Source organism: Dipteris shenzhenensis, chromosome 22 (genome assembly GCF_047967505.1).
Source record: "Dipteris shenzhenensis isolate YYH24624 ecotype China chromosome 22, Dip_SZ_1.0, whole genome shotgun sequence".
Taxonomy (NCBI): Eukaryota; Viridiplantae; Streptophyta; class Polypodiopsida; order Gleicheniales; family Dipteridaceae; genus Dipteris; species Dipteris shenzhenensis.
Genome location: NC_141617.1, coordinates 33092415 through 33107486, shown reverse-complemented (window position 1 = coordinate 33107486; position 15072 = coordinate 33092415). Strand labels below are relative to the sequence as shown.

General features: G+C 44.4%; 1 pseudogene; it reads right to left on the bottom strand.

Moving 5' to 3' along the window:
* Window positions 1–206: 206 nt before the first annotated feature.
* LOC147888015 (uncharacterized) lies at window positions 207–5009 on the bottom strand (annotated as a pseudogene).
* Between the last annotated feature and the right edge of the window lie 10063 nt (window positions 5010–15072).

Sequence of the window (15072 nt, the reverse complement as noted above, 5' to 3'; positions counted from 1 at the left end):
GGTGTAGCTGGCCTTATCGAAGCTAGCTGCATATCATATGCATTACCTCCTTACAAAGATGTAGTAGAAGCAATAACTAGATCTACAAGACAAGCCTCATCACCTCTAACATAGCCCCATATACTCTTACCAACTAACACATTATTCACTATAAAACTCCACATGGAATACTTGGTTCCATCCAATTTCTCCTCCCAGGCCAAAACTCAAACGTCTCCTGAATTTAGATTCAGATTTCGATTCTGAACCATCTTAGATGTACGCATAAACTGCCCACTGATTCACATGCTGTGAATGGTATTGCACCAACAAAATCACATTAACCCACTAGCCAATGCTTGGCTAAACCATGCACAAACCTCACTGAACTTCCAATGCAGACCTGTACTTGCAAAACATGAACTAATTTGAATGTTGTATTGCCAAATACAGAGGTAAACAGCTCTAAATCCTTTCCCATAATTGGCAACAGCCTCAAAACCTGCTCAGAATAGTGTAGACAGCAACTACATTCACTATTATTGGGACGGACAAGCTAGAAAGCTGCAGTGGACCCGATATATAGCGTATAAGAATGATTACACACTAACATAAACAAGTTTCTTCTCCCTTAAAAAACAAACACTAGAATGAGAAAGCTGAAAAGCATCTTGGAAGTTTAATAGGCCAAAACTTCAAACACGTCTCTCGAATTTAGATTCAGATTTTGAATCTGAACCATCTTAGATGTATGCATAAACTGCCCATTGATTCACATGCTGTGAATGGTATTGCACCAACAAAATCACATTAACCCACTAGCCAATGCTTGGCTAAACAATGCACAAACCTCACTGAACTTCCAATGCAGACCTGTACTTGCAAAACATGAACTAATTTCAATGTTGTATTGCCAAATACAGAGGTAAACAGCTCCAAATCCTTTCCCGTAATCGGCAACAGTCTCAAAACCTGCTCAGAATAGTGTAGACAGCAACTACATTCACTATTATTGGGGCGGACAAGCTAGAAAGCTGTAGTAGACCCAATACATAGCGTATAAGAATGATTACACACTAACATAAACAAGTTTCTTCTCCCTTAAAAAACAAACACTAGAATGAGAAAGCTGAAAAGCATCTTGGAAGTTTAATGGGCCAAAACTTCAAACACGTCTCCCGAATTTAGATTCAGATTTTGATTCTGAACCATCTTAGATGTACGCATAAACTGCCCACTGATTCACATGCTGTGAATGGTATTGCACCAACAAAATCACATTAACCCCTTGGGGGGGTCACTCATCATATGTAACCCTGTCACGTGAGTTCAACAGAAGGATATTTTTTATTTCTAAAATTTACAGAAATAAATATACATAAGGGACTATTTAAAATAGTTTTGGAAAAAATTTACAGATTTGTATAGAAAAGGGGTACATTTTATTAATGAAAAAATTTACAAATAAGGGATTTTAAATATAGGCCTTGAACGCACGTGATATAGAGGGTTTATACATAGTGACCCCCCCGAGATTAACCCACTAGCCAATGCTTGGCTAAACCATGCACAAACCTCACTAAACTTCCAATGCAGACCTGTACTTGCAAAACATGAACTAATTTGAATGTTGTATTGCCAAATACAGAGGTAAACAGCTCCAAATCCTTTCCCGTAATTGGCAACAGTCTCAAAACCTGCTCAGAATAGTGTAGACAGCAACTACATTCACTATTATTGGGGCGGACAAGCTAGAAAGCTGTAGTAGCCCAATACATAGCGTATAAGAATGATTACACACTAACATAAACAAGTTTCTTCTCCCTTAAAAAACAAACACTAGAATGAGAAAGCTGAAAAGCATCTTGGAAGTTTAATAGGCCAAAACTTCAAATACGTCTCCCGAATTTAGATTCAGATTTTGATTCTGTACCATCTTAGATATACGCATAAACTGCCCACTGATTCACATGCTGTGAATGGTATTGCACCAACAAAATCACATTAACCCACTAGCCAATGCTTGGCTAAACAATGCACAAACCTCACTGAACTTCCAATGCAGACCTGTACTTGCAAAACATGAACTAATTTGAATGTTGTATTGCCAAATACAGAGGTAAACAGCTCCAAATCCTTTCCCGTAATTGGCAACAGTCTCAAAACCTGCTCAGAATAGTGTAGACAGCAACTACATTCACTATTATTGGGGCGGACAAGCTAGAAAGCTGTAGTAGACCCAATACATAGCGTATAAGAATGATTACACACTAACATAAACAAGTTTCTTCTCCCTTAAAAAACAAACACTAGAATGAGAAAGCTGAAAAGCATCTTGGAAGTTTAATAGGCCAAAACTTCAAACACGTTTCCCGAATTTAGATTCAGATTTTGATTCTGAACCATCTTAGATGTACGCATAAACTGCCCACTGATTCACATGCTGTGAATGGTATTGCACCAAGAAAATCACATTAACCCACTAGCCAATGCTTGGCTAAACCATGCACAAACCTCACTGAACTTCCAATGCAGACCTGTACTTGCAAAACATGAACTAATTTGAATGTTGTATTGCCAAATACAGAGGTAAACAGCTCCAAATCCTTTCCCGTAATTGGCAACAGTCTCAAAACCTGCTCAGAATAGTGTAGACAGCAACTACATTCACTATTATTGGGACGGACAAGCTAGAAAGCTGCAGTAGACCCAATATATAGCGTATAAGAGAATGATTACACACTAACATAAACAAGTTTCTTCTCCCTTAAAAAACAAACACTAGAATGAGAAAGTTGAAAAGCATCTTGGAAGTTTAATAGGCCAAAACTTCAAACACGTCTCTCGAATTTAGATTCAGATTTTGAATCTGAACCATCTTAGATGTATGCATAAACTGCCCACTGATTCACATGCTGTGAATGGTATTGCACCAACAAAATCACATTAACCCACTAGCCAATGCTTGGCTAAACAATGCACAAACCTCACTGAACTTCCAATGCAGACTTGTACTTGCAAAACATGAACTAATTTGAATGTTGTATTGCCAAATACAGAGGTAAACAGCTCCAAATCCTTTCCCATAATTGGCAACAGTCTCAAAACTTGCTCAGAATAGTGTAGACAGCAACTACATTCACTATTATTGGGGCGGACAAGCTAGAAAGCTGTAGTAGACCCAATATATAGCGTATAAGAATGATTACAAACAAGTTTCTTCTCCCTTAAAAAACAAACACTAGAATGAGAAAGCTGAAAAGCATCTTGGAAGTTTAATAGCGGAAAATATGAAGTTACACAAGAGTAACACCTGAACAATCCATGAATCTAAACCAAAATTTGATAGAGTAGAAAACATAAAATGCATCTTGAATGTTTACTAGAAAAACTAAAAATTAAACAAGAGTAACACCCGGACAAACCATGTCTACAATCCATGTCTATAATCCATAAGTTTAGCATTGACACATCTATGGGCATCTTCTCATAAATGCTGCATCATGCCACATAGCTTGCCAACAAATTTATCCTGCAAAACAAACATAAGCTCCCTGTCAAGTTACATGCTGCAAACCTAGGATCCCTATGTGATAAGAAGGATTGAAAGCACATTAACAAAAACATATGTTACCTTCATCTACATCAGAGATTGGAGCAGTAGGGCTGCAAATGGACTAGGAAGGAGGGAAGGGAAGGGACGACTTCAAAATGGATAAACTTTACAAAAATTTAAAAAATAGAAAATGTACCTTTTCTGCCTTGAACATATTCATTGAAAAGTTTGTAGTCATTCTCATCAAGATGGTATTTCTTTGTTTGTCGATCATAGTTGAGATTGGCCAAGGCTATTATAGATTCCAAATCCACACATTGGTTGTCAACAAGGTCATATGTGTAGGTCCTAGCTCCCTTTGCTTGTTGATACCATGACAAATGAATTTGAACATTCAAAGGCCTATCCAATAGATCAAAGGGGCCTCTTGTCTCTTTTAGACAATTTCCAACCTTTCTCCTCATGCTTACCACCCTTCCAAGGTACCACATGGCGTTTACAGCACCCTTACTAGTATTCCCAGCTTTTCCTTTTCCTCTTGTCTTTTTGTTTGCATTTATTGGTGTGCTTTCAAACAATACTGCACAATCAGATCCTATACCAAGACATGTTCCTGTATGAATCATTGCCTTCTTCTCCAAAGAAAAATACACTCCACTTTTCACCCTTGTTAATCTATCTTTAGATAGTGTGGGATTTCCATTCAATTGGCTAACAAGTGTGCTTTTAGAAATGGCTTTCCCATCCACTTCAACAAATGGTGATATTTCACTAGCCACCTTCTCCTCCTCATCAATTAGACAATCAATCACATGACGAAGCTCACTTTCACTAGTAATTTCCTCATCCAGATCACCTCGAACACCACTATCAAAGTGATTATCTTCATCTATAAGTAGAACATCATCCAATGATTCATCTTCATCCACATATTCAAGATTAGGGTTGAAGAGTTCTAAGAGATCTCCCTCCTCCCATGAGTCATTCCAAAAAGTTTCATCGCGCATACCAAGTGTCTCACTTATGGCCTTTGCTTCTAATAATCCCTCTTTCAATGCAGATATTGGTTGTCACTACTCACACAAGCATAGTCTCCCAGGTTGGCCAAAGGAGTGTCGTTCTCCTTTTCCAAAGTAGCCCATATATTTTCTTGTTTAGAATGAGCTGCTGGAAATTTAAGAATTGAACCTGCTTGAAACTCTGCTATTCTATTAAATGCTCCTATACTACTCAGCAAATCAAAGCCATCATAGCATCTTTCATTTCGAACCATTCCACCCACCTTGCTGAAAAAATTCTCACATGCATCCAATCCCGTGCAAGAAAGGGGTACGTGCAAGTGAGGATGCTTTTCCCTAAAAGTCTTTATCAAGAGAACCACAAAGTGACATGATAACTGAATGTCAATGAATGTTTCTCTACTGATAAAGTTTTGCTTTAAAGAGTATGCATCATGTTTAGTGATCCACATGCGCCAAATCCTACATATAGAAAGAACCATGAGTATTAGCCACATAAACCTTGGAAATATGTTCAAAATCCTTTATTCATATATCACTAATAGCAATGGTAGCAACTTCTACATACCTGAAAAAGAAAGACACCTTTCCTGCAGCTTTCACACGACCATACAAGTCTAAGGTAGGTGATAAGAAAATATCAATGTAGATGCTACTATTGATAAGTACATACGTGTGCCCAATGTCCGCTCTTGGTGAGCACCATAGCCTTCTTGTAATAACTTCAAACACTTTTGTACTTTCTTTGCAGCAATCCTTTGTGCAGCTCTCCAATTTTGTCTATCCTTCCTCTCAATATCCCCTTCTTGCAAGCCATGTTCATCAACCTTGAATAATAAATTTGTTACTAGTTGCTAGAGTAGCTATAAGCTTCAAAAGGAGATTGTTGGCTTGAAGCAGCTCTGATTCTTCTATACTTTGCTCCAGGTTTTATGTCCATTTCATCCTTCATTTTGAACATGTTAATGATGGTTTTGCTGTAATTTTCTCCTCATTTTCTTTACTTTACAATAGGTTTTTCTGTCCATTTGAGATTATCTTATTGGGCACCTTTTTTGTTATCTAGCCCTTTTATAGGAGCATGGAGAGGCATGATATTGTGATTGTGTTAGATGAGGGTGTGGCTGAAAATCATGTGTTGGGATATGTTCATCTTAAAACCGGTGGTACCTACAAGGACTTGAGAGAAGAGATCATCCTTGATAATCTCATCATAGATGAGTTTATATTTTTGGGAGGATCTAGGAAAATTCCAATAGGGGCCAAGCAAGAGGAGAGATGGATAGTTGATGTTGCAGAAGTAACCATCCAATTGAAAAGCGAATATGATACACAAGCCAAACGCCAAAAAGTGGACTTAGTTGGAGATAGCAATAAAATGCAGCCAAAGTGTATAGTGTCTCTAGATTTATGTATGCATGATCTTGCTCAAGGGTGTGAGAGGTACAATATGAGCGAATATGATACACAAGCCAAACGCCAAAAAGTGGACTCAGTTGGAGATAGCAATAAAATGCAGCCAAAGTGTATAGTGTCTCTAGATTTATGTATGCATGATCTTGCTCAAGGGTGTGAGAGGTACAATATGGTGGATGATTCGACTACGTGTGGTAGTGTTTCTAAGAATCGATTGAAGAGTCACCTTGCAACACCATCTGAGGTCAAAAAATGGCAGAGGGAGATTAAGATAGCCAAAGAAAAGTTAAGAGCAAAAGGCCGACATGATAGATTTGAGCTCATGTCAAAGGACAAGGATGGTAAAGCATTGTTTCAGATTTGGTGTGAGGAGTGTGATTGCTCTTATGGTCAAGGGGGTCCTGACACTTTGTATAACTACACACACTCACACATCAACTCAGCATCCCATATGAGGATTATTGGGTTATGTGAGCAAGAGAGCCATAGAAAAGACAGCCTTGATTCATTGGATGACATTATGGAATTAGGAAAAGAAAAAGTAAATGAAGCAATGTTGGAGGTTTCAACCTTTGCAAGTGAGAGTAATGTGGTGTTTCAACTAGTAAAAGAGACTATTGGAGATTATAGCACTCTATCAAAAGTCTATATAAGCTGCATGCTAGATAACAAGTGGATACCACTATTTCCAAAGACAGGATCTCTACGACAATGCATGATTGAGCATATGAAATCCAAGCTACATATCACAAAGGCTAGTGGCATTGATTCTAGTAATCAAGTGAAGAGGGCTGGTGGTCACCCATCCAAGGTGACAATTATACATAAGAAGCAAAGAGATCTAAGTGGTTTTTTCAAGAAATGTTCTGCTAAAGGTAAAACTCACATGTTCTAGCTGTGTTTTCCATCAGCTTTGTATTTTCCAAGTGAACATTTTTTATAGAGATGTTAGGTGTAGCTAGTCATATGGCTTTTGGCTCTCTCTCCATTAGACAAATTTTCAAGCTTCTATTTTCAATCACTATTTCTGTTTTTTTATAGAGATGTTAGGTGTAGCTAGTCATATGGCTTTTGGCTCTCTCTCCATCAAGTCAATCCTAAACTTAACAGATTCCTTCTTTGCTCACAGAGAGTAGCTTGCTTGCAACCTTGTGTTGGGGTTTTTGGCAAGGGTCATATAACTATGATGGGAATGTGGTTGACTTGAAGCCCTTTTTGGATGATAGTAAGGGAGGTGGCAAATGGCACAATGAGCCAGCAACTAAGGCAACAATTATGATGGGGACAACAGAGTTCATTGAAATTAATGGCACTTTCCGTCATAAGGATTGCAAGCGGATATGTTTGGAGGGAACATACTTTGATAATTTGCAATGTGGTGCATGTGCTACTATTCCTAAAGAACGAGACTTTCGCATGCGAGTGTATTGACAAATTCGATCTTTAAACACTCGTGGATCAAGAGACACAGGAGGTGGTAGACGGTTAGATTATTTGACTCATTTAGAGTTATTGAGAGTAGCAAAAACAAAATCCACAATGGTTCGGGTATTGAAGAAGGAGATAGCATTCACAAGAACTGAAGTTGTTGCATTGAGTGTGAAGGTTAGAAGTCTTCGGGAGAGCACTATGGAAGCCATGGTGAGGAAAGATGTTAGAAAATTTTGTCAAGATATAATCAATGCTCATGAGCTAGGTCTGTTTGTTGAGGGAAAGAAGGCATTGTGGAACTTCTTTGTTGACATTTCACAAAACATTTCAAGAGTAGGTCAAGGGAAGAGATATTCCAATACAACAAAGGAATTATTTGAGACTGTCAAGATATGGGGAGGGACAAGGTTGCATAATTTCTTATCACTTAACCTTGGAGGTCCACACATGTCCACCACAATGAGGTCCACAAGAAAAGCACTTTTCACCTTTTTCCATAGCCTTTTCTCTTATTTTCTCTAAACATTGGCCCCTTTAATTAGCCATGATTAGTTCTTTGATTACCATAATTAACAATAAGAATCACCATCAATGAAGGAGACCTAGTGTTAGTTTTGGGCTTAGTTCATGAACACCCAGTGACTGACTTATCAAATGAGTATTTGTGTGTCATTTCTACATTGGGTCTACATCTAGGGTAAAGATTAGTTCCCCCCCCCCCCCCCTCTTCCCACCCCCCTAACTTAAATTTAAGATTGGCCAAAACATAAAAGGGCCCCCACCCCTAATGTATAAGCTTATGCATCATTTGCAAAAAACCCCCCTAGTGTACACTCACGTGGTATCGTAAGGTTCCCCTTCTGAATCCCCCGGGACTTGGTCTTGCACACCCACTTGGTGCCGATTACCTTCATTTTGGTGGTCGATCCACAAGGTCCCAAGTGTTGTTCTTCATTATGGAGCCATACTTCGACTGCATAGCCTCCATCCACCTATCATCACCCCGTGCCTATTCAAGACACTTGGGTTCATCAGCACGGATCACTTCTGTCATCAAAGCATAGTTGACCAAGTGTTCCTGCACCCTTCTTTGCTCCTCTAATCTCTTGGACCGGCAATGTTTGGATGGTTCCTCCTCAATGGCTGGAGGTTCTCTGCCATCCAAAAGCTGCTTTACCCACTTTGAGAATGGCCGTTGCCGTTGTGGTTCTGCAAGCTTTTCTTCATCTTCTTTGTCTTGAATCCTCCCAAGCACCGTTGGGGGAGTTCGGTCTGCTATTGGTGGCGGTAGTGGATGGACATCCTAGTCTTGGTTGTCTGGGAAGGAAGCATCCTCCTCCAATTGATGCGGCTGTTTTGAGAAGACCATATCACGACTTACAATTACCTTCTTGGTAATAGGGTTATAGAGATGGTAACCCTTCACCTCTTCACTGTAGTCCAAGAAAATACACTTCCGGCTCTTCGGTTCCCATTTGGTCCTGGTAGCATCAGGGGCATGCACAAAATAGTCACATTCAAAAACTCTGAAATATGCAACTGAAGGTTTCTTACTAGAAAAGGCTTGCAGTGGAGTCATCCCATTCATAGCCTTCGTGTAGCTACAATTGAGGATGTAAACTACAGTGTTACATGCTTCAGCCCAGAAAGTCTTTGGCAAATCTTTCCCTTTCATCATACTCTGGCCCATTTCGTAGATGACACGCATCTTGCATTCTGCTACTCCATTTTGCTGTGATGTATGTGGCGGGGGTTTTTGCCTCTTGATCCCGTGAATTTTGCAGTAACTTTCGAATTCAGTCGATGTGAACTCTCCACCTCTATCTGATCTCAACTTCTTCATCTTCCTCCCCGATTCTTTGTTGACCATTATATGCCATTCCTTGAACCTACTGAAAGCCTCGTCTTTTGTCTTCAAGAAGTATATCCATATCCTTCTATTGTAGTCGTCGATCAGCGTCATATAGTAGGAACCACCCAAAGCTTCTATCTCCATCTTTCCATAGAGGTACGTGTGAACAAGCTCTAGAGGAGCCTTTGCCCTGTTGGCTGTTAAGGGCAAAAGCAGCAACAGCAAAGAGGAACTAGGGGGGGAGTCCTTAGATCATTATCATTAATACGTTGTATCTAGTTTATAGTGAGATATGAAAAGACGGAAGTTCTAGAACCATCACGGCAACCATCACGGCACGGCAACCATCACGGCAACCGTCACGGCAACCGTGAAGGAGTTATGTGTGCCGGTTAGATAAAAGAGAAGAGAGCGATCATTCAGGGGGCTCATTGATGAGGATCGGAGCAAGGATCAGTGTGATCAGAAGAGGAACATTGTTATGTATCAGAGAGTACGGTGTTGTACTGCTCGGAGAAGTGTAATACAGATATTCTATTGCATCTACCTTATTGTTTTATCATGAATGATTCTGTCAATCACTGTTCTACTCTATGAATTTTCATACGCAGTTCTGAAGTTCGATTACGCATGTAAATCTGTCGCAGTAGTGCGTTTCGAGTTAGTCTTCAGAGTAGAGAGGGCTAACACTTTGGCGACCACGGAAGATTTCCATGTTCGTCACGGTGGATACCCCGGAGAGGTTGGATGCTCCCCATCTGTAATACTCTGATTCCTCGGTGCGTGGACTAGCGCATGAATGACGCTGGGAGTGAGCCAGGGGGAACATCGCGCTCTCCGGCACGGCCTCGGGAGCCTGCAACTCCAGTATCGGCACGTACAACCCGCGAGGAACGGCATGACAGATATGTGGCTCAACGTGATCTTCTCTTCGGCTTCTTCACCGATAGTGAGAGTAGTAGCCGCTCTGACACACCTCCGCTGATCCCAGGAGAGGAAGGTCCAGTCGTTTCCGGTGTTCAGGAGGAAGGCGAATCCTCCGGATGCAGTAGCCCGTTCGATTTAACAAGTGCTCCTCCGGAAGACGAAGCGTCACCGTTGCAGAATTCCCCACCACCGAGTCCCAGGAGACGGAGGGGTGGTGTGCCTGCAGGAAGCGGAGCCCCAGGTCCGTCACCAGATCCCGGGAGGGGAGGTGGAGGCGGTGGAGGCGGAGGCGGGGGTGGAGTTCCGGCGGTAAGTAGCGCGGCTATTCCACCACTGGTACCCAGGATGACGGTGAAGTACCCCAAGTTTTCGGGACGGGATAAGGAGGATGCGGATGCACATATATTGTCATTTGAGATGGCATGGATGGTGAATACGGCTCCACCAGTGCAGGCGATAGATCTTATGAAGATGGCGACTTTCATCCCGACACTGCAGAAGCAGGCGGCAGTATGGATCGCGCAATATGGAGCTACCCATTTCGCCACGTTTGATCTACTGCGGGATGCCTTTTTGCTCCGGTTTCGGGAGGAAAAGACCCGTGTTCATGTCCTGGCCAAACTGGGGAGACTGGAACAGAAGAACCAAGAAGTGGAGGCGTATGCGGCCAGGTTTCGGTCGTTGATCCGCCGCCTCGATGCAGCAACTACCCCGGCAGTCCCCATCCAAAATGCTTACTTCATGGAGGGGCTGATTAAAGGATTGAAAAGGTCCCTGGCATCGTTGGATCTGGAAGCTCTTTCATTGGAAGAAGTCGTCCAAGCAGCGGTGAGGGCGGAACAAGTTCTGTTTACTTCCAAGGGAAGGAAAGGAAAAGTAAAGTATGAGGAGGCTGAGGGAGACTCCGATACCGATAATGAGGAGGAGTCGGATTAGTCGGATGAGGAGGAGGACAAACGTTCCATGAGGCGGAAGGCTGGAAAAGCGGCAGGGAAGTCATTTCCGGAAGGATCTGCTGCCGGAGCCAAAAGCCGGGATAGTGGAATAGGGTCCTCTTCAAAAGTTCGCAAGGATACTTGGTGTAATCGGTGCCGGAATGCAGGACACTTAGCAGAGGAATGCGGTTTGAATGAGCGGTGGTGTGCGATTTGCCAAACAGCGACGCATACCACGGAGATCTGCCGCTATAATGCACGAATAGCCCCGACACCAGCGGTGGCGGCGGTAGTTGCGGCACCAGCCGCAGCACCAGCCGCGGTACCAGCCGCACCGGCGAGAAGACCTTGGCGGCCGAGAACGGGTGGAACAGGTGCAGATGAACCAGCAGGGGAACGGACGTTCCTATGTTTTTATTGCAATCAACCCGGACATCGAAAGGTAGATTGCGAATTATTCAAGCGCCACAAGGCGGAAAAGGAAGCAACCCGGGGATCCGGAGAAGGCAAGTCCGCACCAGCAGTGAATGCGGTTCTGATTATCGAATGCGATGATGCCAGTCAGCAACAGGATAGCAAGGAGCCTAGTCCGAAGTCCGAAGAAGTACCGGAAGTACCGGCGGGTGTCCCTGTTGAAGGCAAAGTGGGAGGAAGTGCGAGCGGAGATGTGCTCGTGGTCACACGATCCCAGGAAAAGGTGCGGGAATACAAGGCCCAGCAAGAGAAGGGGAGACCTACGGCGTTGGACTGGCAGGCACAACAAAAGGTGCGGTCGACGGTCGGTGAATGGGTCCAGAAAACCCCAACGGTGTTACCTAGGCCGAGCGCGGAAAAGGCAGTCTCGGTGACGGAGAATGGTGCGAAGGTGGGAAGGCGCCTGCAAGGAGAGCAGCCAGAAGCGACTTGTCTACCTACCAGTCAGAAGGACAGCCTGATGACCGGCGAGGAGGGTGTTGAACCATATGATTTATGGCAGGATTTGCGGAAACAGCAAATACACATGACAATGGAGCAATTGTTAGCATTGGTACCCAATTTCCGGAGTTCTCTCATCAAACAATTGACGGAACCAGTCAGGGCGATGGAGTCGGAGATGGAAGCGGTAACAATGGAAGTGTCGTCAGACGGATCTGCAAAGCCTGAAGCGGAAGAACAGCCTCCTGTTTTTGATGAAGCAGTCCCGGTGATTTCCGTAACACTGGAGAACAGCCGTGTGGAAGGGGTGTTGCTGGACGGAGGGTCTGGGGTCAACATCCTGTCCGAACAAATGCTGGTGCCATTGGGTATCACAAAATGGGAATCAGCACCCTTCGCCGTTCGGATGGCAGACCAACGGAGAGTGCAGCCGTTAGGATTGCTCCGTGGATTGAAAATGGAGGTTTGCGGCGTGAAGTTCGAAATCGCTGCGGTGATTCTCCGGATGGAGGATATTAGCGGGTCATACCCGTTATTGCTCGGAAGACCGTGGTTGCGGCAGGCCCGTGTGAAACAAGACTGGCAATCAGACCGCATCACCATTCGGAAAGGAAAAAAGAAGCTGAAGCTCTCGGTACATACCAAACAAGGGCTGAGGACACCATTCCGACCGACGATGGCGGAAGGTATCCATATGATGGACGGAATGGGGGTCGAAGAGGAGGATGACTACTTCAGTAGGAATACGGAGCTGGTAAGCTTGTTCGAGGTCGATGTGGTTGCCGTTTTAAAGCAATATCAGCATCAGATTCCCTCGGCTACGCAGGAGTCATCCAGTTCCACGAAAGAACCAGTCGAAGGGAGTCTACCGGAAGGCACAGGAGACATGCCGGACGAAGCGGGAGTGGCGGAGGCGGAAAGAGTTTTCGAGCAGGAACTCCGTCGCTCGCGGAGGGTCAAAGAAGACGAGCTGCTGGATCTTAACCTCGGGACGGAGGAGGAGCCAAAGAACGTCCGTGTCAGTGCGAAGCTCGATAAAGGATTTCGGGGAAAATTGGAGACATTGCTGAAATCCTTCAAAGACGTGTTCGCCTGGGACTACACAGATTTGCTCGGCATCGATCCCAAATTCTATCAGCACAGGATCAATCTGCAGAAGGATGCGATACCGGTTCGGCAACAACGGTATAGAATGAACCCGAACTATGCCCAGAGGGTGAAGGAGGAGCTGGACAAGCTGCTAAAGGTCGGGTTTATCTATCCGGTTGACCGTGCAACGTGGCTTTCGCCAATAGTGATTGTTCCGAAAAAGAATTTGAAGTTGCGGGTCTGTGTTGACTACAGAAAGCTTAACGCGGCGACAATCACGGATCCGTTTCCCTTGCCGTTTAATGATACTATGCTGGATACAGTGGCAGGTCACGAGATGTATTCTTTTCTGGATGGCTTCAGTGGGTATAACCAGGTGCAGATGGCACAGAAGATCGAGAGAAAACAGCCTTCATCACGGAGTGGGGAGCATTTGCTTTCTTGGTGATGGCATTTGGGCTAAAGAATGCTCCGGCAACATTTCAACGCATGGTCCAAGAAATATTTGATGATTATTTACTAATCTTTATGCAGGTATTTCTGGACGATTTCAGTGTTTTTGGGAGTCGCGAGCAGCACCTTGAGCATCTGAAGAAATGCTTAACCCGGTGTAGGGAGGCACGGTTGTGTCTGAACCCTATGAAATGTGCATTCGCCGTGGGCAGCGGTATGCTGCTGGGTTGCATTGTCTCGGCGGAAGGCATTGCGGTAGATCCGGCGAAGGTCGAAGCGATTCGGCAGGCAAAGGTTCCTGGCAACGGTAAGCAGCTCGGGAGATTCCTAGGGCAGGTTAAATGGCACAGCCGAATGCTGCGGTATCTGGCGGATGTGGTGACACCACTGTATGACCAACTCAACAAAGTACCGGTAGTCTGGTCTCCTGCTTGTGACTTAGCTTTTCGACGGCTCAAACTGATGTTGGCGACAGCACCGGTGGTTCAGCCGCCAGATTGGACGAAGATGTATCATGTCTTCGTGGATGCCTCGGACTTGGCTATTGGTAGTGTCCTCATGCAGGAAGCGACAAGCAAGTGGTTCCGACCGGTGTATTATGCAAGTCGCAGGTTGTCAAAAGACGAACGGAATTACTCTACGATAGAGCGGGAAGCATTGGGGATGATTTATTACGTAACAAAGTTTCGTCACTACCTGTTGGGGAATCGGTTCACGTTTCATGTGGATCATTCCGCCTTGTTGTATTTGGTACACAAGCCCGAGCTCACTGGAAAGTTGGCCCGGTGGATGCTGCTTTTACAGGAGTTCGACTTCACGGTGGTCCATCGACCAGGAAGTACACATGCCGTAGCGGATTACCTTTCGCGGTTGGAATCTGGCGAAGACCCGATGGGTGTGGAAGAGAATTTTCCGGATGCCCAGCTGTTCGAACTGGAGGCGGTGGTACCGGCAGCTCCAAAGACGTGGTACGACGACATGTTTCACTTTGTCGACACGGGCCAGATGCGCGACGGAATGTCGCGAGACCAACGGAAACGGCTCGCGCTCAAGAGCAGAGACTTTCGGATCATTGCTGACCAATTGTATAAGCAGGGGCTAGATGGTGTGTTGCGACGGTGTGTGTACCCACATGAGCAGGAGGTCATCCTGGAAGAGGCTCACCAAGGAATCAGCGGTGGACACTTCGCAGGAGAAGTAACCGGACGGAAGGTACTCCAAGGAGGTCTGTGGTGGCCAACATTAATGGGGGATGCGCATAGGTTCGTCAAAAGATGCGATGTGTGCCAGAGGTTGGGCCAGCCATCAGGTCGGGACCGGATGCCGCATAATCCCATACTGGCCCTCGAACCGTTCATGAAGTGGGGGCTGGACTTTGTAGGTCCGTTTTCGCCACCGGCGCGGAGGACAGGTAACCGGTATATCCTGGTGGCGACGGATTACTGTACCAAATGGGTGGAGGCCAGAGCACTGAAGGATAATTCGGCAAAGGCTGTGGCC